The 22,472-nt window shown below is 39.7% G+C and overlaps 1 protein-coding gene across 1 annotated transcript in view; it reads left to right on the top strand.

Annotated features, from left to right (window-relative positions):
* The first annotated feature begins 352 nt into the window (after window positions 1–352).
* tmem121ab (transmembrane protein 121Ab) overlaps window positions 353–22,472 on the top strand; it is a 100,941-nt gene continuing 78,821 nt past the window's right edge. Inside the window, exon 1 of the mRNA XM_047388353.1 lies at window positions 353–718. The gene's annotated coding sequence lies outside the window, so the exon portion shown is untranslated. The remainder of the gene's footprint in view (window positions 719–22,472) is intronic.

Raw genomic sequence — 22,472 nt, 5'->3', positions numbered from 1 at the left:
TAAATGCTGCAGCATCGTTGTCATTTGCAAGTAAAATATTCAGCAAAAACAAATCTCTCTTGGTTTAAAACTAAATGCAAACGCCTAATGAATCGGGGCTGTTTCTCCAACATTAGAAATAACCACCTTTTCAGTTCTGACTTTATAGTCCAATCAACGATGCCTCTATCACAGTGAGCCCTGTGCCAGCATTGGCAGTAATTCGCTCATGTTTGTTGCAGTCTACAGAATTAGGCTCTCGCTTCATGTCGCTCCAACATATTGTATGAATGGGAGCTGTGATTGATAGAGACTGAGAACAGAGATAGGGGTGGGCAAGAGAGAGAAGGGGGGGGGAGGGAGGACAGGGAGGTGTTTAAGCCTATCCGGAGGAAGAAGCAACTGGCCAAGAAGCCTCAGCAATTACACTTGCCAAAGCGGTTCCATTTGGCCAACAGGCTTCGCTTTCAGTATTCACAATCCTGAATGCGAACGCACGTCTTTTTGCAAACGGGTTTCGAGCAGCTGTCGCTCTGCGTGTGGGGATTGGGATTTTCTTTAACTTCATAGCGACAGGCAGCAGTTTTTTCTTGTTTTCCTGTTGTACCGGCGTTTTCAGCGCCTCCACGCAGCGGATTTAATTAAGCCACCTTGCCCGGAGCCCGACATGAGATTCAGCACCCCGGACAGAGAGTGAGTATCCCGGGTACCCTGGACAGCGACTCACCGTCCTCTAAAGGTAAGAGCGGAGTTCAGCAGCGGCTTTTCGCCTCTCCATATTCAGGGTAATGGGGAAAGGGCGGGATAGAAAATGGCACGCTGATCACTCTTTTACATTCTTAAAAGATATGATATAAATTAAAATTAGCATCGTATTCATAGGGGTTAAAATTAATTCACAGAAAGTCCAGTTTACGTGAAGTTCAGCATTTGAAATTTCTAACCTCTGTTTCACTTTCAGGCGTTCTTATTCTGACTCTTCTTGTCGCTTTTCAGGTGCCAGATTTGTATATATTTGGCTCATTTATGCGACTATAAAAGCGAGACGCCAAATGGTCACGAAACATATTTTGAACTGGTAATAGAAGCGTTTCATCTTTGCTTTGCTTTGATACAAGGCGAGCTTCTGTTTGCTCTCCTCAGCTTTATCTAAGGCAGCTGACTCGAGAAGCAGCGCGTGCCCTAGCAGCAGCGGCTCGTGCCTCAGGTCCGCGCGCGCGAGAGACCTGAGGCACGCGCACACGCACACCGTTCATAATCCATGCGACCCCCGTGGATCTCACTTCACCATATTTCAGATTCACTGTTTGATAATGACACTCACCCCTTTCACCCTGCATATTTAATTTTAGCCATTGAGTTAGAGAGGTTCAATTTCTTGCCAACATAAATGAGCTTTTATACGACCTGTCATGTCCTAAACCACGGAAAATTAATAGGTGATGAATAGGTTTATGAATAGGTGATGTTGTACCTTGCATCACGATATGTGCACAAAAAAATATATGACAATGTTTTGTAGTTGTGCATTCTTAAAATGTAAAAATAGTCACATGGGAAAAAAATAATTACAAATTGACTATTACTATAAATATTATACCTATTTATTAAATGCATGGTAAGCAAGATTAACCACCGTTGTCTGTCTATAAATGCATCCAACAACTTGGTAGTTTCTGATGCACGTTTTGGAGTAAAAAAGAAAATTAGATAAAGGTTAAAGATATCACAATGCTTGCACAGGAGGAGGGATTAGTGTAAAGTCAAGATGCAATCATCTGGGCCCCTACTGACAGGTATTTTTTTCTTTTTACCAGCCAGCATTATAAACTGAATTTTAATCTGTCTGTATCATTGGTTGGATTGGCCATTTCTGGGCATGAATTGGATATGTTTGTCATGTAAAGTGTCTTGAGATTACATTTTATTGTGAATTGGTGCTATGTAGGAACATCTAACCTAAATTGCCATGTGCTTTGATGCATAAACTGGGATTATCTTGTAATTCCTTCATTGTCTGTAGGATTTAAAACTGTCAAGAAACCTGCATATTTTTTTCTCTTATGTCTCATAGTTGTCAGGGAAAAATGTGAATCTGTCAGATTTGGTATGGGCTTGTCAGACCTCAGTATCACCCAGACAAAATGGATTGGTGCATTCCTAATTGTTATAGTCATAATAATATTGTCTATAACATTTGTTTATTGTTATTGTAAAACACAGACTTAAGCCATAATATAAAATGAACACATGGCACAACATTTACTGCTGGTTTTTAAGAGGCGATTCATCAGATTGCTATAGCTTTTTAACATTAATAAAATAACCGACCATCAAAGTGAGACCAATTAAACTCAAAATCCTTCAGCTCATGAAAGTAGTTTATCAGCTGTATTTTTGTACCAGTGTTATCTTAAAAAGAGTGATGGGTGGCACGCCTTTAGTATCCAGACCATGACTGTGCTATGTTTTCCCATGACAGGAAATATTTCCATAGAGCCTAATTTACTTCTTTTGTACCACTGGAGAAAGATTTGGTCACTTCTGCATTTGAAACTCCTTTAAAGGACTTCAAAGAGCAGAAACAGTATGATATCAAATCTGTGCAGTTTTGAAGCCTTAAGTTTTTAAAGAATGGGTATATCTTGATACCAAAAAACAAACCCTACATGGTTCTATATGAGTTGGCTGGATTTTGCCAATTTCTCCAATTAAAAACTTAATCTATTTATTGGGAACACAACAAAACATTAGTCATTAAGTAGAGCAGTAGAACAGTATGTCAAATGTTAGCAAATGTTGTCAAATTCAAGGGATTTATTCATTTTGTACTTCTGTAATCCCAGCAGAGCATTAGCTGTTGCTTGGATTAAACATGTGACCTTTGGGTGTCCAGGCTGCTGCTTAAAATTGATGTGGCCACCCTGCATCCTTTTTGCCTTCTTTAATATGGCTTACTCAGCTGTCATGCTCCAGCTCCTAAAAATAATTTAAAAATAATAATTCTCAAAATGTAAAGCCATGTAAGCCAAGCTTTGAATAAGAAGTGACCCCTGAGGCACTCTAACAGGCTCTGATAGCTTTAAGCACACACACAGCCACACATTTATCCAGACAATGTTAACCTAATGTGAGCCCCGGTTTGATTTTAATGACGTTCATTAAGATTTTGATTACACTTAATATTGGATAACTCTCAGCACTGCGTTAAACATGTCTGATATTCTGACTCAGACTCTGAGTGACAAAAATTAAGTGAAAGGAAGCATAAAGCGTGAATCAAGGCATGGATGTTGCTACGGCCCTCAGACTCTGGTGACCTTGAATGACAGAAATCCTGTATCAGTATGTCAGTTTTTTATTCTCTGGAATATTAAGCTCTGTGCATTGCTGTATAGAAATTGCTACTCTATATCAAGAGAATAATAAAGTAAATGCAAATCAATCCTTCATGCTCAATTTATTATCTAATAAACAGACCATGAATTTGAATCTGAGCAGTGCCCCTACAGAGGGCAGGACCTACAACTGCTTGTTACCTTTGTGTAAACCGTCTTTGTCTTGTTAGAAAATGAAGCGATCAAGGTTGGATGGAGAGCTCATGACAGGCTCAGCTCAGGGCTTTTTACAGTATCTCACGTCATCTCCAAGCCAGTTTAACAGTCATTTGCCACTCAGTGGGGTACCTCTTCAGTGGTGCACTGTCTCAAACTGTGCCTCATTGAGAAACAGGACACAGCACGCTGCCTTATGGTCAACACTTACCAGCCGGCATTGGTATCCAGGGCCCAGCAGGCTGATGGGCTTTCGCTTCAGATTTTTTTGCATTATACAAATTGCAGGCCATGTTGCTTTCCATGAGTGTGCACTTTACATGCTCTTTACACGGTGGATTGTGGTCCTGCATGCCTGGAATTCCGTTTATGAGTCTCTTTAAATTTAGCGCCCTTTGCTAGAAATGCAATTAAATTCAATTTTGCTATAAATACATGACAGGTCGGTTTGAACAGAAAGAGAGTAGGCAGTGGCAGTGAACGCCCACTCACCCCCCCTCCTTTCCCTTTTATTTTACTCATCAACCCAAGCCAATGAAAATCCTCCCCTCGTCTCTACACCTTGCCACACAGTGAGTTGTGGTCAATTTGAGTGATCAACAGAAGGCAGTCTGGAAGACATGGGATATTAGGCTACGGTGAACTCCACTAATAAAAAAAATCTGCATTTCCCTAACAGTGAGTTTGATTATTCTCTGTGGTTCTACAGCTCCCTTTGGCATTGTTATAAACTAGAGAAATAAAAGTACTTGTTCATGGGCTATGGCATGCTATCCTAAGCTAAATGTTACTGTGCTGCTGTTTGCATCTGATTCAGCTCATCCCATCAGTTGTCAGTGGCTGGTTCTCCTCTTTAAACTTACTGTGCTCTGGAGGGCTACAATACCACTGACATAATGGGATCTACTCCAATCAATAGCCAAATGGCACGGGGAATCGATAGCCACTATGCTGAACGATAACATGGCCTAGGTAGGGTGAGCTGCAGCCATCACATGCAAATTACAAAGCCTTGCCAAAGTAGGATTTTATGTGATAGACCAACACAAAGCAGCACATAATCATGAAGTGGAAGAAAAATAAAACAATGTTCCAGAGCTGTTTAAGCATAAAAATCTGCAATGTGTGGTGTACAAATGTATTCAAACCCTATACTCTGATACCCTTAAATCCATTGCTACCATTTGCCTTTAGAGGTCTTTTGTAAGAGATTTCACCTGTGTGTAATGTGGTTGGACGAGTTCAAGAATTGTTGAAGAAACCATAAAAGGTCCAGTTTACCATGTGGTTAACATGTGCTTTGGTCAAATGAAACCATAATTGAACTTTTTGGCCTAGATACAAAACATTTCATTTGAGGGGGAAACTAAAACTGCATATCACCCTGACAACACCATGCCCCTCATGGAGCAAGGTGGTGGCAGCATTTTGTTGTTGGGGTGCTGTTTTCCAGCAGAGACTGGGGAGCTGCTCAGGGTTAATGTGAAAATAGATGGAGTTAAATGCATGGCAATCCTGGAAGAAAACCAGCAACTGCAAAAGACTTGAGACTGGAGTGGGGGTTCACTCTACAAACAACCAGAGGACCAAATGAATTATTTAAATCAAAACCGTACATTTTACAGCCTGTGGGCCACTTCCATCTCTTTAACTATCCTTGAACGAGCACACGTACAAATTCGAATTAAACCGGCATAAGGTGCTATTTGCATGTCAATCTAAATATGTTGATTTTATTTTGAAAATTCGACCTTTATTTTGAAGGTGACACATTTTCTTTCCTAAACATCCTCTTGTTGTTCCTCAGTAGTGCGCTATTGTAGACATGCTCTGCACCAAAAAACAAATTTGCCGCTGTAATAATTTTCAGTCCTTGGTTTAAAAAACAAAAAAAACAACAACAAAAGAAAAACACGATTAGTACAGAATGTAGAGCTTTTTCAATTATACGCGGACTTGCATATTTTTGCTTACAAGGTTTGTGTCCAAATTGTGAAAAACCGTCAGGACTCTTCTCAGAAAATACAGCTTTTATCAGTTTAAACATTCAGTGAAATACAAGAATTGTGTACAAACTTCAGGTCTCAAATATTTTTATAACTTTGCCAAAACAAATGACATGAAGTTTAGTCAGGTTGTGTATTTTGGTTGAAATTAGAAATTTTAAGTATTTATTTGGCTTCCATGTTAAAAACATCAGTCTATGTCCTTTGAACATTTTCTATCCCATCACCACTTATTCAAAGTAAAAAAATTTAATACACTAAAATTGTATTTTATTTATTTATTTATTGCTGTTGTTTTCAGTTGCTGGTATTGAAATCCCTTCAAAATGTCATGTTTTATTTAAAAGAGCGTTTTGGTGACCGAGGGACTCAAGTAAAGCATGTTATAGATATAAACTTTAAAATGTTAATATGATGGGTCGATATTTAATGTTCAGAAGAAATTATACTTAGTTTGTGTTGGTGTTTCACTTACAGTTATAAAATACACTGAAGTATGAGACAGAAAAACATGAAACAGTTTAAAAGGTATGAGTACTTTTGCAAGGCACAGTATTTAAAAACATACTTCTTATTATGTATCACAAATACCAACCTTGTTAATGAGCTATTTATTATGGATTGCTGCTTGATCTATGCTAATATCAGCACAGCAGTTTGATTAAAAATAAAAAAAAACGAACTGGCACCAGTTTGCAGTGCTGCTCTCTTTGCTCGCTCTAATCATCACTCAACCTCTTCTCAAACACATAGAGCGCCACAAAGTGAAGTCAGAACTGAAAGCTTGAATATTAAACACAGTAAAACCTATAAGTAAATACGTATAATTAGTTTCGATCTCTTGAAAAACCCTTGACACATTTCTACACTAACCGATTTACAAAATTAGGCATGGAAGCAGTGTTCGCATATTCTCCTTGAAGAACCAGAAAATCAAAGTTTTTATCCACACCTTGGCTAGAGAACTCTCAGATAAGACAGGGCAATTTGGGGCCAACAAGGCAAACAGCATCTAAGATGAAACAACCATTTTAGCACGTTTGACATTTCAAAATAAAGCATTTTAAAGTATCTGTCTGTTTGAAATCTTTTGTGGGCAGCCTGGAAAGAAAAGAGATTGCAAATGTAGCTGCAGAGGTATATAACAACTATAGAGCATAATATTCGTGCAGCACAAAATTACACTGAAAATTACAGATAAAACTTTTTTGTTTCTGTTTATACAAGAACTTGATATCAAAAATGTTGTTTGATTCTCCTTTTAGAAGACATTTGTAGAAAAAAAGCAGTACAAAAAATCGTAATGTTGCTTTGCCTGACATTTCTAAATTAGTCAATTGGAGAGTATTGCTGAACATGGATGAGAAAACTAATTTATTTTTTTGCCTAATCACAGTGCATTTACAGTACATTTCAAAAGCTTTCATATGCCTTGAAGTTTTCCGGATTGTATCCTGTTATTACCACAAACCTCATTAGATTTAATAGAGATTTTATGTAATAGATCAACAGAAAGTAGATGATATTGAGAAGTGAAAGCAAAATGATGTGTGGTTTTTAATTTTGTTTACAAGTAAAAACCTGAAAAGTGTGGTGTGTATATGCATTCAGGTCCCCTGTGTCACATTTTTTACTGTTGGGATATGTCTCTACCAACTTTGAACATCCACTGACAGTTTTCCTGTTCTTTCTTGCACAATAGCTCAAGCTTAGTCAGACTGGTTGAAGAGCATCTAGTCCAGTTTTTAAGTCTTGTCACAAATTCTCAATTGGATTTAGGTTTGGGCTTTGACTTGGATGTCATTACATGTGAATATCTTTTGTTCTAAATCAATCTGTTAAGGTTCTAGGCAAATTTTGTCCAGCTGGAAGGTGAGCCTCCTCCCCACTGTTAAGTCTTTTGCCGCCTCTGACAGGATTTTTTCCAGGATTGTCCTAGAATTACCTTCATCCATCTTCCAAACAACTCTGACCAGCTTTCTTGTTTCACCAAGAAATGTGCTGCTACCACCAGCACATTGGAGATGGTTTGTTCAGGGAGATGTGCAGTGTTGGTTTACACATTTATAGATGATGGATTGTACAGTGCTCTGTGAAATGTTCAAAGCTTAGAATGCCGTTTTACACCTTAACCCTTGTTTTAATCACAAAGTCCAACTAAAGTACACTGAAGTTTGTTTACAATGTGAGAAAAATGTAAAAAAAAAAAAAAAAAGGTGTATTATTACCTCAGAAAGGCACCTTATTGTCTTCCAACCAGCTCAGAGAATCTACCACAGACTGTTGACAAGAAAATTAAAACAACAGGCACAATGGTAGCAGATGATTCTTCTGGTCTTGGATACAAGGAGAGATGTGTGGCATGTCATCATCAAAAATGTCACCATGTGTACAGTTACCAGCTGCTCCCAACATATGAGCACACACAGACACAAAACACCTACAATTTTACAGCCTCCCATGAACTCACCCACGTCGTTCATACGTACACACTGTGGCGGGGCACACAATAAAAGAACATGCTGTACACATGGTGTGGTTGTGCAGGCCTGTAGTAGTGAAATATTGGAGCCATTGCAGCCCTTCAGGCATGCAGTTATCAGGGATACAGAAGTGATGTGAAATCAGTCAGCTCAAGTGGAGTGGCCTGATCAGTTGTGGAGAGTCTTGTCCTTTTCACATGCATGCCTCAATGCCTGCAGCTCACTGCTCAACCAGTGAATCAAACATAAAGGTCCTTCTCAAAATATTAGCATATTGTGATAAAGTTCATTATTTTCCATAATATCATGATTAAAATTTAACATTCCTATATTTTAGATTCATTGCACACTAACTGAAATATTTCAGGTCTTTTATTGTCTTAATACAGATGATTTTGGCATACAGCTCATGAAAACCCAAAATTCCTATCTCACAAAATTAGCATATTTCATCCGACCAATAAAATAAAAGTGTTTTTAATACAAAAAACGTCAACCTTCAAATAATCATGTACAGTTATGAACTCAATACTTGGTCGGGAATCCTTTTGCAGAAATGGCTGCTTCAATGCGGCGTGGCATGGAGGCAATCAGCCTGTGGCACTGCTGAGGTCTTATGGAGGCCCAGGATGCTTCGATAGCGGCCTTTAGCTCATCCAGAGTGTTGGGTCTTGAGTCTCTCAACGTTCTCTTCACAATATCGCACAGATTCTCTATGGGGTTCAGGTCAGGAGAGTTGGCAGGCCAATTGAGCACAGTGATACCATGGTCAGTAAACCATTTACCAGTGGTTTTGGCACTGTGAGCAGGTGCCAGGTCGTGCTGAAAAATGAAATCTTCATCTCCATAAAGCTTTTCAGCAGATGGAAGCATGAAGTGCTCCAAAATCTCCTGATAGCTAGTTGCATTGACCCTGCCCTTGATAAAACACAGTGGACCAACACCAGCAGCTGACACGGCACCCCAGACCATCACTGACTGTGGGTACTTGACACTGGACTTCTGGCATTTTCATGAGCTGTATGCCAAAATCACCCTTATTAAGACAATAAAAGACCTGAAATATTTCAGTTAGTGTGCAATGAATCTAAAATATATGAATGTTAAATTTTCATCATGACATTATAGAAAATAATGAACTTTATCACAATATGCTAATATTTTGAGAAGGACCTGTACATTTCCTGCTTGATCATGTGTTTATGCAAGATAGTGCAGATATATCCACCTTGTTCCATGTCTTAAATCTCAAGTTACCTTTCTTCAATATGTTGTTTGGTGTCTATATTTTTGCAACGTTTTTGGGTAGCAATGCAGTGTAAAGCCAAACGATCTGTTACATCTCAATATCAACCTCATTTCTAATTCATGCACTTTATTGTGGCTCTGCAGTGTGTGCCCTCCAAGGCATGCTTGCAAAACCTGGGTCCCATACAAAAATGAATAGAGCAAAGTAATGTGCTGTAGCTGGAGGCTCTGGAGGATTTAAGTGTCCATAAACATTAATATCCCTCATTATCCCACAGGGACATTTTCCTTTGTAATGATTTTATAAGTCAGATTGTACAACCTGTTTTTATATTTTCATGCAGTGTTCTCAATGGCTTTTTCTCCTTGGAGGAAAAGTAGGGACAGAGAGTGTGGGTCTCCTTTCACATTTTTCAAAGCTCTCGCAGGAAACAGCTTACACCATGCGCAACCCTGCCTGCTTAAATGCCTGGACTGTCAGCATAACACGGATCCACATTAATCTGTCAGCAAGTGTGTGCGGCTGATACAAATGCATTTGTGCACAAATTCGTTCCCATGAATAGAGAGCAAGTCACAGTGGAGCTCCTGCTTCTAGTATCTAGACACAAAATTAGTTGTGGGCTAACATTAGGCTAATGTTAAGGTTTTTATTATTTTAATGCTCTTCCATCAGTAACGTGAAGTATGTACACCTAACCAGATGGTCAGAGTGTGCATATTTGTGCATTCGTGTACCCAGTGCATGGGAGCATTTTCTTATGATATACCTGAAAGTGTGAGATGGAATAGAATTGAGCATCTGTTTGACAGAGGGTGCGATAGCTCATGGTGTTTTGAGCTTTGATGCGTGCATGCAAGCATAACGCGTGTATATCAGAGTTTTATATTGTGACAATACATGTTTGTGCATTTGGGGGCAAGCTGGGAGAATCGCCTGTGTTGGTTAGGTGTCAACTGAGGATTGTAAAGCTTCTGGTTCAGAAAACCATGAATGACTTTAAGGAGTTAGCAGTTCCACACTTCAGTGTTATGAAACCATTTCAGTAACTGTCATCTTTTGCGTGGGATATTGATATTTTTTTAATAAAACTTTAGCTCTAACCAACAGCTGACTGTATAATTTCGATATAAAACCATCTACAGGGGTTGGACAATGAAACTGAAACACCTGGTTTTAGACCACAATAATTTATTAGTATGGTGTAGGGCCTCCATTTGCGGCCAATACAACATCAATTCGTCTTGGGAATGACATATACAAGTCCTGCACAGTGGTCAGAGGGATTTTAAGCCATTCTTCTTGCAGGATAGTGGCCAGGTCACTACGTGATACTGGTGGAGGAAAACATTTCCTGACTCGCTCCTCCAAAACACCCCAAAGTGGCTCAATAATATTTAGATCTGGTGACTGTGGAGGCCATGGGAGATGTTCAACTTCACTTTCATGTTCATCAAACCAATCTTTCACCAGTCTTGCTGTGTGTATTGGTGCATTGTCATCCTGATACACGGCACTGTCTTCCGGATACAATGTTTGAACCATTGGATGCACATGGTCCTCAAGAATGGTTAGGTAGTCCTTGGCAGTGACGCGCCCAGCTAGCACAAGTATTGGGCCAAGGGAATGCCATGATATGGCAGCCCAAACCATCACTGATCCACCCCCATGCTTCACTCTGGGCATGCAACAGTCTGGGTGGTACACTTCTTTGGGGCTTCTCCACACCGTAACTCTCCCGGATGTGGGGAAAACAGTAAAGGTGGACTCATCAGAGAATAATACATGTTTCACATTGTCCACAGCCCAAGATTTGCACTCCTTGCACCATTGAAACCAACGTTTGGCATTGGCATGAGTGACCAAATGTTTGGCTATAGCAGCCCAGCCGTGTATATTGACCCTGTGGAGCTCCCGGTTCTGGTGGTAACAATAGAGTTGAGGTACACATTTAATTCTGCCGTGATTTGGGCAGCCGTGGTTTTATGTTTTTTGGATACAATCCGGGTTAGCACCCGAACATCCCTTTCAGACAGCTTCCTCTTGCGTCCACAGTTAATCCTGTTAGATGTGGTTCATCCTTCTTGGTGGTATGCTGACATTACCCTGGATACCGTGGCTCTTGATACATCACAAAGACTTGCTGTCTTGGTCACAGATGCGCCAGCAAGACGTGCACCAACAATTTGTCCTCTTTTGAACTCTGGCATGTCACCCATAATGTTGTGTGCATTTCAATATTTTGAGCAAAACTGTGCTCTTACCCTGCTAATTGAACCTTCACACTCTGCTCTTACTGGTGCAATGTGCAATCAATGAAGACTGGTTACCAGGCTGGTCCAATTTAGCCATGAAACCTCCCACACTAAAATGACAGGTGTTTCAGTTTCATTGTCCAACCCCTGTATATGCCCATGACAAAAAGGTGTGAGAGCGGCTTCCCGTGTTGTAGGGGTGAGATACAGTCAGGCTTACAGCTTAATTTAACTAGGACACCTACTCCATCAACACCCCCATCATTTTTTGTACTTGAAGAGTTAATCTCTAGGTTACTTTGATTTAGTCTAATTGAGAAAGAAGTTAATCAATAAAGGTCCAAATTGCAGAACAAAAACAGGTTTGCCTTAAATGATTTTTAGATCAAAACCACACAACAGTAGGCAACACTGGCAGTGTTTGGATTCTGTGCCTGCTTGCTGTGCAGTGATCTTTCTGACACTGTTCTATTTTCAAGTGTTGCAGCATCTGATCAAACTATCCACAACTAAAGTCCAGTGGTCTGTGTTGTCTAAAAACATTTCGCATTTCACCCGACTTTCACAACATTCTCCTAGCTCTGACTACAGATCCACACAGACTTCTCTACAGAAGTAGCAGTGACGTTTCCACAAAAGGCCAGTAGTTGTGCTTTTTTTTTCTTGCCTTTCTTTGTCTTGTTATGATGTGGTCATAATATTGTCCACTCCCATTGCTCACTAACTTGATGATACACAAACAGCGACATCCATTTTTATTTTCATATTCTCCCTAAAATTCTCCCTTATCTGCGCATGCAAGTCGCTTTGGGGTCATGAAACGTTCAAACTGAAGTCTGATGGCAGTTGCAGTTAAATAGTCGTGTGGACCACCATGCAAAGAAAATTGGACTTCAGCAGAAAATCTGAATTTAGGATTAGGACCTGCTGAGTGAACATAGCCTAAGATGAACAGTCTGTGATTGGATGCACAGGCAATTATTCTGTCTATACCACTGCATTGCTGTAGGCTAGGAATTAAAATCATATACAGTTTGTTCTTCATTTAACACAAAAACATTTAATGCTCCATCTTTTCAGAGCATTTCACTCATCACAAAGAGGCTATTATCAACAATTGTAAATTAATTAGATTTTTATTAAGCTGGTAATCTTTGCCTCTTTAGACATATGCATTTAAATTTTCCACTGGTTTACTGCATATATAGTGTGACACATGGGAGATTATTAGGAAACTATGTTCTAAACCATACTAAAACCTTTCTTGTCACATTTAAACAGTACACATGTTCCAAGGTACAATATGCATTACAAGATAAAGCGTGAGGTGCAATCTAGTCAGTGAGCGAATAAGTAAGAATGATGGTTTTCTGAATAAATGTATTTTAAGAGCCTGAAGTGTTTTGTGACTCTAACCTTTGGTGATAAATAACCTTTCAAAGGTTATTTATCCCCTTATTATTATTTTTATTATTATTATGGAATAATCTGAACTCATTGAACATATAGATCAGTTTGAGAAACATCCATATGGTCATTATTATGAACTATAGATAACATGAACAGATTATTATGAATCATTAATAGCCCACTGTCCACAGATAATCAAATCAATCTTACTTAACCCCTGATGTCTGGAGAAAAAGGTTGTTCAAAAGACTTGAGTCCAAGTCAAGTTTCAAGTCTTGTGCAATTTATTTTAAAATAAATGAATCCATCTGTCAGACTCAAATCTTTCTGTCTAGTTAATGATGAGAAATTATATGTTTTTCCATATGGGTTTTTTGTTGAATGGAAAAAACATCCCATTCATGGTGCTAATATCCAGCAGTCATTTGGCAAGAGGCAGGGTACACCCTGGACAGGTTGCCAGTTCATCACAGAGCAACAGGGGCACGCACTCATTCCTAAGGACAATTTAGAGTGACCATTTAACCTAACAGTCATGTTTTTGGACTGTGGGAGAAAGCCAGAGTACCTGGAGAGAGCCCATGCATGTACGAGTATAACATACAAGCTCCATGCAAAAGACCCTAGGCTGGGAACCCTGAACCTTCTTGCTGGAAGGCAACCATGCTACAAACTGCGCCACTGTGCAGCTCTATGCAGATATATTGTTTTCTTTTATTTCTTTTGGACAAAACTCTCTAATTGACTCAAAGTAAAAATGTCTGACATAATATGATTTTATTGTTAGGGAATGAAATTAACATAGAACTTGGGTTTTCCTTTCTCACTTTCTGTGTTTTGCATCAACGCTTTGTTTTCAGTTTCGTCCCAACTCTCCATCATTTACATTATGTGGCACCTCAAGTTGAAATAAATCTGATGAAGAGCCAGCTACCTTTTTCAAGTTTGTTCACACAGGCAATTTAATTTTCCCACTTTGCTTACATGGCATTTTACCCTCACTGCAGAATATGTCTTACACATATACTTTCAATCATGGCACCGTACCTAAACTGTCAGTGATCTACTCGTTCTTTGCAGCAAGCCTTGCTGCTTCACTACTCAACTGAATCCTGTGCCTTTACATGTTGTCATTACTCCTTTTTACATAGTAGTTATAACTCACTTTCATCACCAAGCACCAAGCTAAATGTTATTGTGAGACTTGCTGTCCACCAATACAAACCTTTGGTCCTGTCTATGGAAAACTGAGAAAACAAAATTCAAGGTATAAAAATAAAGATGAATATGTATTAAAAAACCTGTACTCGTCGTCTTCCGCTTTATCTGGGACCAAGTCAGGGGTGGCGGCAGACTTTGTAGAGATCCCCAGACGTCTCTCTCCCCAGACACGTCCTCCAGGTCCTCCGGGGGAGCCCAAGGCATTCCCAGGCCAGCCTATAGACAGTCCCTCCTGTGTGTCCTGGGCCGTCCCTGGGCCTCCTCCTGGTGAGACGTACTTGGAACTCCTCCCGGGGGAAGGTATCCAGGAGTCATACGATACAGATGCCTGAGCCACCTCAACTGATTCCTCTCGATGTGGAGGAGCAGCAGCTCTACTCCAAGCTCCTCCCGGATGGCCGAGCTCCTCCCGGATGGCCGAGCTCCTCACCCTATCTCTAAGGGAGCGCCCGGCCACCCTGCGGAGGTAGCTCATTTTAGCTGCTTGTGTCTGGGATTTTGTTGTTTTGGTCATGACCCAAAGTTTATGCTCATATATAAAAGCAGTTGGTCCACTTACATTTATTAATGAAGTTGTATGCCATGACAATTTAATAGGTTGATGAGTTTGTTGTTAATTTTTACTTTATTTGCCTCTGAAGGCTCAAAGCTCCTTCAGTTTGGTTTCTCCAGAGATGCTGAGGAAAGGATTTAAATTTTAAATACCTTAGTTGTTGGGGGGTTTTATTTTTTGGTAATTATAAGCCTTGTGGTACTTGAGAAAGTGGAAAATCAGGAGGCTTGAATTTGACCAAGAAAGTAAGTTAAGTGTCTAATTAAGAATCACACTGGATATGCCAACATGTTCACTGGGAATTTGCAGCTTGTTGTAGAAGTTTATTATCATTTAAATGCAAATGAGACTGATTGGGACTATAGTGCTCATTTGTAAAGTGGAAGGGAAAGGTTATATTATTTTAACCAAAAGAAAAAGTAAAAATACGAAAAGTGTATCTATGTATTCAGCCCCCTTTACTGTGATACCCCAAATTACCAACCTATTCCTTTCCGATGAGGCCATGACATTGGCCACCCCGGTTCCCCCCAAATGTGGTAACTTGTAGGTCCACTGACTGAAGTTGAATCATCCATGTATCGGCACCTGCCTTTTCCTTTAACCAACTATTATTGCACTTTTGTTCATGTAGCACTACTTTTACATGTCTGAAAGCTTCAAACACTTTTTAAAGCCAGTTTCAATCCATCATCTTTAAATGGATGTATGGCACAACTGCAAACCTACCAACACATGGCTGTCCATGTAAACTGACAGACCTGGCAAGAACAGCTATAATTATAGAAACAACCAAGAAGCCAATTTGTTACTCTGGAGAAGAGATCCACAGTTCAGGTGGTTGAATCTTTCAACAGGAAACTATTATGCATTCACTTCACAAATCTGGTTGTTATGGAACAGTGGCGAGTAGAAAGATATTGCTGAAATAAAGCCTTAAGAAGTCACAGTTACAGTTTATCAGAAACCAATCAATCTAAAAACAGCATCTCCACTGTCAGGATCATGATTGCGTGGAGTTTCTCTTCTGTACCCAGAACAGGGAAGGTGGTCAGATGTGATGGAAAGATGGATAGAGCTAAATACTTGGCAGTACAAAAACTAATTCAGTGAAAAGACATCATCAGCAGAATGACTATAAAAAAACAGCTCAGATACAACAAAATGGTTTAGATTAAGATATCTTAAAGGTATTCATTTGATCTTAATTTTATCCACCTTTTTATACATCACTGCTGGTATCACTGCTTTACAAATGTCTGATTCAAAGGTTTACACAAATATAAAGATGGGAATAACAGTAATGGGATGTTGTTCTGGTGTAGTGATAGCTCTGTTTATTTCTGAGTCCCAGACTAGCAAACTAGACTTGGCCCTCATCCGTATTTTGACATCCCGTTTAAGCAGCAAAAGATTATGAGATAGTTAAGAAAACTAGCTGATCTGACAATCGGGCAGGCGCAGCACGCAGAGTGCTGGTTGTGTCGTCATCTTAAACTGGAACTCTGCAGCTGTGGGTGTATGCAAACAATTATGTGTGACCATTTGTCGGTCTGTATTGCTATGTGTTACTTACTAACTACGATGTTGAATAGGGTTTTGTGCATTTACATATGACAAGTTTACCCAGCTGTAAGACTCATGGCAAAATGTGGTCGGGTGTCTTTGCGTTATATGCAATGCATATCTTTATACATTGCAGATGATCCAAAACATTAAAGATACATTAGCAGCAAACAACAATTTAGTACAATTCAATCCACTTCTCAACTATTTGTACTTGTACTCAGTTTGTCATGATTCACTTTGATAAAGTTCAATTTAATTTGATGTGATGCAATTGATTTAATTAGGGTGAAGCAAGCAAATGGGGAATAAATAAATTAGAATACATAATACATTTTAAGGTATTTTATTAAGGAACCTTGTATTATAATTCAAACAGAAATAACTATTTCAAAACCAAGGCAGAGTCTCTACTGATTAAAATAAACATTTTCTCATCAAATTCAAGACATCTAGTGTTGCTCTAATTTTGCATCGCTGTAGGTTAGGAATCCAAATCTATGCTATCCTCAGGCCTAAATTACCATAAGAACATTGTATAATTATTTTTCAATCTTTTAAAATTAATTAAAAGTTATGTTTTAATAAAAAAATTATAATTCACCATTACAAACAGATAAAGGCAGTTCTAAATTATTTTTGAAAATTGATTAGGTATAGTATTTACCCTGGAAGAAATATAAATAGCCATGCATGCTCTAAAAAATTGCAGAAAGATTAAAACCTATTAATGTTGAATTTCTGAATGAATCAAACAAGTGCTTTTATGTCTTTCTAATGACTAATGGCTCATGGTTTGTTGCTTTTTGAGATGTATTAGCCTACTTCATGTTGTCAGACAGTTTAAATTTAAGTGATTTTTTCTTTCTTCTTCTGCAGGTCAGACTCTCGCCAGGTGTGGTTGCAGCTAGTGAAATTAGACCAAAAAAAAGTGGCTAATCACAGTTAATATATTATTTAATAAGAAGGATAATTACATGTTATCATTGGGTTACCTTTATTCTGGCAGCCTTTTCCTTTATTAACTAATATCATAATTTAAAAATTGTCTTTTTGTCTGATGTTAAAAATTATTTGATGAACATTTAGGTGTGTCCAAAAAGTAAAAACAGAAGAAATGTGTAAAGGAGCCAATGCTTTTTCAAGAAACTGTGAACAATTAAATGCTGGCGACCTTCAAAGGATTCAAGCCCAGTCTAATTGTTAAAACAACAATTATGACGAAAAAGCTGACCAAAAATATAGAAACAAAATATTGGCAGAACACAATCAGAATAGAAAAAAATGTTCGCAGTGGTCCACACTGCATTTAACAGAAATGCCATTCAGTAGATTTGTTTTCTTCAGGAACACTAGTTAATCTACATAATCGAGTACATTAAACTGAGCTGGGTTGATGTGGCTCCAAAAACTATTTCAGTGATCATTCTGGCGCACTTGCTGTAGTTCCTTTCCCAAACCATAGCAGCCACGCCTGACATAAAATATAATTCCTCCATGTTAATAGTAGCACAAGAAGAGTCTTACAGCAGTTCATTCATAAATGTAATTATTTTTATCTAAATAGAAAAAATGATACAATCACAGTGTCCCTACCAGTGCATGTCTCTGTATAACTGTTATTCTCAATCCCCTCAATTCAAAACGATTAGGATGGTCGTACTGGTTAAGGCACTGTCTGTATAATGAAAACTCTCTAAGTCCTTCTCTGATCTTGAATATTATAGTAAGTTAAAGCTGTTCCTGCAGTAAAAATTGTTGGACAACACTATGTCTGAGATTTGGTGGTGTGCAGGTGTGATTGTGTGTAATTGCAGTTTCCTGTGTTTTCATGTAAATAAGTCAGCGCCCATGCTCCCTCTTAGCACCATGTGCTCCAAAGAAACTCCCATGATTTAATTACTGCACAAACACACACACCCACACACACACTCATTCAGGGAACATCAGCCATCTGTCCATGTCTCATTTTCTCTTGCGGATTCCCCTCTCTTGTCACTTGCCGGCCTTTGCCAGCCCTCAAAAAATTCACTGGGCTGGTGAAGGTACAGGGAAGTAATGACTGTGGTAAGGTGTTGACCCCCATGTATGGGGCCACCTGACCCCGTCTGTTGGACCTTATTACCTGTAGGTTGTAAGCTTCAGCCCAAAAGGCGGAACTGTTGTGTTCATCATTGCTGATACAGATCAATCCAGACAAGAGGAAAGGGCAAACAACCTCTGCCAGGTTGAAGTCACGAATGCTGGACTGATAAGTCCAAAGTGACTGCTAGTATTTGCTGCTGGGGGATAAATTCAGCTTCAAATCACTGAGACTGAGCCGTGAATGGCGCAGGAAGCTGCTGCTGTATCACTGCCTCTGAGCTATAGAAGAGGAGTCTAGAGATACAGGCTTCCATTTCAACCCCAACCTCCTCCCCCCACCGTTGTTTGTTACTCCTTTTCCCCTATCTCACCTTCTTCTCCCTCTTCATCCAATTTGTCTTTCCAAACAGTGCTTAAACACCAACAAGCAGTAATCCAAGGACACACACAAACACTCATGAGTGATGTACTCTCACGTGTACTTCTTTGTTTTCGGCATGTGGGCTTAAAGACAAAAGACTGGTCCATTTTATCTTTGCCTTCTTTTCCTATATTGCCCAAGCGTGCATGTGGATAATAACAAGAATGTTTTTACACACAAACTCTCAATAGGAATGGATTAGTATTTGTCTACATAGAAAAATGTGTTTGGATTTGTTTTTTTTTTCTGTGCTGGCTTGTTTCTTGACTCAGCACGGGACTAATAGGCATTCTGCAAACCACTGTGCTCTGCAATTAGGCAAAAAAAAAAACGATAAATGAAGATGAAACAGTTCACGCTCTGCCCATCACAAAGCCCACCAACAAAGTCAAATGCTATTATCATCACAGCAAAGCATGTCAGCAGGTAGAGGCCCGCCAATCTGCCAAACAGATTGAAACACAACAAACAAAAGCAGACAGACTCATTAAAAGACCACATAGACTGCTTATATAGGTTTAGTTGCTGGCATCGGAGCTAAGGTAGTTGTGGGTGCTTCCTCTTTGCCTGTAGCTTTATGTCGGGGCCAGGGCCAAGGACTGTAGCTGAAAGGCTGTATCATTTATTCAGAGCTGGTTGCAAAGTCCGAGGAGATGGCTTGAGAAATAAAAGATCATGAATTGCTTGCTTTTTTCTCCTTTGACTTTCTATCTCACCTTCATCTCTCACTGCTAAGAATTTTCTCATTTCAGGCTACTTCTGCCTTGAAAATGTTTACACTTAATGAAACCCAGCCAGCCTGCTCCCTGAAGCCTGGTGCCTTTGAGCATTATTCTTAGCCTCAGAAGATCAATATCAACTAGGTTCCCTGTCCGTCTGTTCGCAATCATTAAAACTTTGTAGTAATGAATTTTCTTCTGCCTCAAAACCTCTTTGGAGCTGTGCGAATGTCTGAGTTTTCCAGTAGGCTTTTCTCTTGACTGCCATATATCTTTTAATCTCTCAGCAATAATTAAAAATAATTAAAAAAAGTAATGAAATGCTCACATTCCCAATCACAGCAGTCACTCAGAGTGATGTAACTTGTTAGAAATCCGAAGAAGGGGCTGAAAAAGTACGAGGAGCTGCGAGTTACATCACTGCAAAAGGCAGGCAGACTACATATTGTGTTGGTCAAGCAAGAGCTCATCTGCCACAGTGTTTACATCAGAGCTGGTCAAGAGGAGTTAAGAGGGTGAATCGGAGGGTGAATAGGAGGCTGATTGGCGCTTTGCATCACTGAGCTCTATGAGTTTTACAATTTCTCTGTCAAAAGCCGTGGAGAGCTACAAGCTGACACTTCTGCATCAGGAAACATGTGGGTCTGCTCTGTGTTTTTAGCATACCAATAGCAATTTCACCTCTGAAAACTCTGGAGTGCATTAAGCAATGTAAAAAAATCGAATTCTTTGTAATTAACCAACTTCTGACCTGGAGGCACTCTATGTAGGCTCATACTGAATAAACACAATCTGTGCTCGCCTAACGTAGAACCAAGTGAATCAAACCACACTCATTCTGACTGACTATTAGCCGCGACTTATGTGTCTTATATACTGCTCAAAAAAAATAAAGGGAACACTTAAACAACACAATATAACTCCAAGTAAATCAAACTTCTGTGAAATCAAACTGTCCACTTAGGAAGCAACACTGATTGACAATCAATTTCACAGCTGTTGTGCAAATGGAATAGACAACAGCGGGAAATCTTTGGCAATTAGCAAGACACACTCAATAAAGGAGTGGTTCTGCAGGTGGGGACCATTGAAGCTATGGACTGGCCCACCTGTTCCCCAGACCTGAATCTGATTGAGCACATCTGGGACATCATGTCTCGCTCCATCCGCCAACATAACGTTGCACCACAGACTGTCCAGGAGTTGGCGGATGTTTTAGTCCAGGTCTGGGAGGAGATCCCTTAGGAGACCATCCGCCGTCTCATCAAGAGCATGCCCAGGCATTGTAGGGAGGTCATACAGGCACGTGGAGGCCACACACAATATTGAGTTTCATTCTGACTTGTTTTAAGGACATTACATCAAAGTTGGATCAGCCCGTAGTGTGTTTTTCCACTTTAATTTTGTGTGTGACTCCAAATCCAGGCCTCCATTGGTTAATAAATTTGATTTCCATTGATGATTTTTGTGTGATTTTGTTGTCAGCACATTCAACTTCGTACAGAACAAAGTATTCAATGAGAATATTTCATTAATTTAGATCTGGGATGTGTTATTTGAGCGTTCCCTTTATTTTTTTGAGCAGTGTATCATGCAGTTTAATTTTAAAGGAATCCTTTATATTTCATAGTGCTATTGCTATGAGATTCCCACATTTGACAAAATAGGGATTAATTGCTAAATAATCTTAAAATCTGAAGTTAAACCCTGATATTTATATATTGTATTTAACTGGAAAAATGCACTGTTAAAATGTTAAAATGGTGATTTAAATAGCTTAGAGATGTCCCAATCTGATCCCAAGTATTGAGTCATTTCATTTTTAAATGATCTGTATGATACAGGGGTTGGACAATGAAACTGAAACACCTGGTTTTAGACCACAATAATTTATTAGTATGGTGTAGGGCCTCCTTTTGCAGCCAATACAGCGTCAATTTGTCTTTGGAATGACATATACAAGTCCTGCACAGTGGTCAGAGGGATTTTAAGCCATTCTTCTTGCAGGATAGTGGCCAGGTCACTACGTGATACTGGTGGAGGAAAATGTTTCCTGACTCGCTCCTCCAAAACACCCCAAAGTGGCTCAATAATATTTAGATCTGGTGACTGTGCAGGCCATGGGAGATGTTCAACTTCACTTTCATGTTCATCAAACCAATCTTTCACCAGTCTTGCTGTGTGTATTGGTGTATTGTCATCCTGATACACGGCACCGCCTTCAGGATACAATGTTTGAACCATTGGATGCACATGGTCCTCAAGAATGGTTTGGTAGTCCTTGGCAGTGACACGCCCATCTAGCACAAGTATTGGGCCAAGGGAATGCCATGATATGGCAGCCCAAACAATCACTGATCCACCCCCATGCTTCACTCTGGGCATGCAACAGTCTGGGTGGTACGCTTCTTTGGGGCTTCTCCACACCGTAACTCTCCCGGATGTGGGGAAAACAGTAAAGGTGCACTCATCAGAGAACAATACATGTTTCACATTGTCCACAGCCCAAGATTTGCGCTCCTTGCACCATTGAAACCGACGTTTGGCATTGGCATCAGTGTCGAAAGGTTTGGCTATAGCAGCCCGGCCGTGTATATTGACCCTGTGGAGCTCCCGACGGGCAGTTCTGGTGGAAACAGGAGAGTTGAGGTGCACATTTAATTCTGCCGTGATTTGGGCAGCCGTGGTTTTATGTTTTTTGGATACAATCCGGGTTAGCACCCGAACATCCCTTTCAGACAGCTTCCTCTTCCATCCACAGTTAATCCTGTTGGATGTGGTTTGTCCTTCTTGGTGGTATGCTGACATTACCCTGGATACCGTGGCTCTTGATACATCACAAAGACTTGCTGTCTTGGTCACAGATGCGCCAGCAAGACGTGCACCAACAATTTGTCCTCTTTTGAACTCTGGTATGTCACCCATAATGTTCTGTGCATTTCAATATTTTGAGCAAAACTGTGCTCTTACC

Source organism: Girardinichthys multiradiatus, chromosome 15 (assembly GCF_021462225.1).
Source record: "Girardinichthys multiradiatus isolate DD_20200921_A chromosome 15, DD_fGirMul_XY1, whole genome shotgun sequence".
Taxonomy (NCBI): domain Eukaryota; kingdom Metazoa; phylum Chordata; class Actinopteri; order Cyprinodontiformes; family Goodeidae; genus Girardinichthys; species Girardinichthys multiradiatus.
This window is presented reverse-complemented; position numbering and strand designations above follow the sequence as displayed.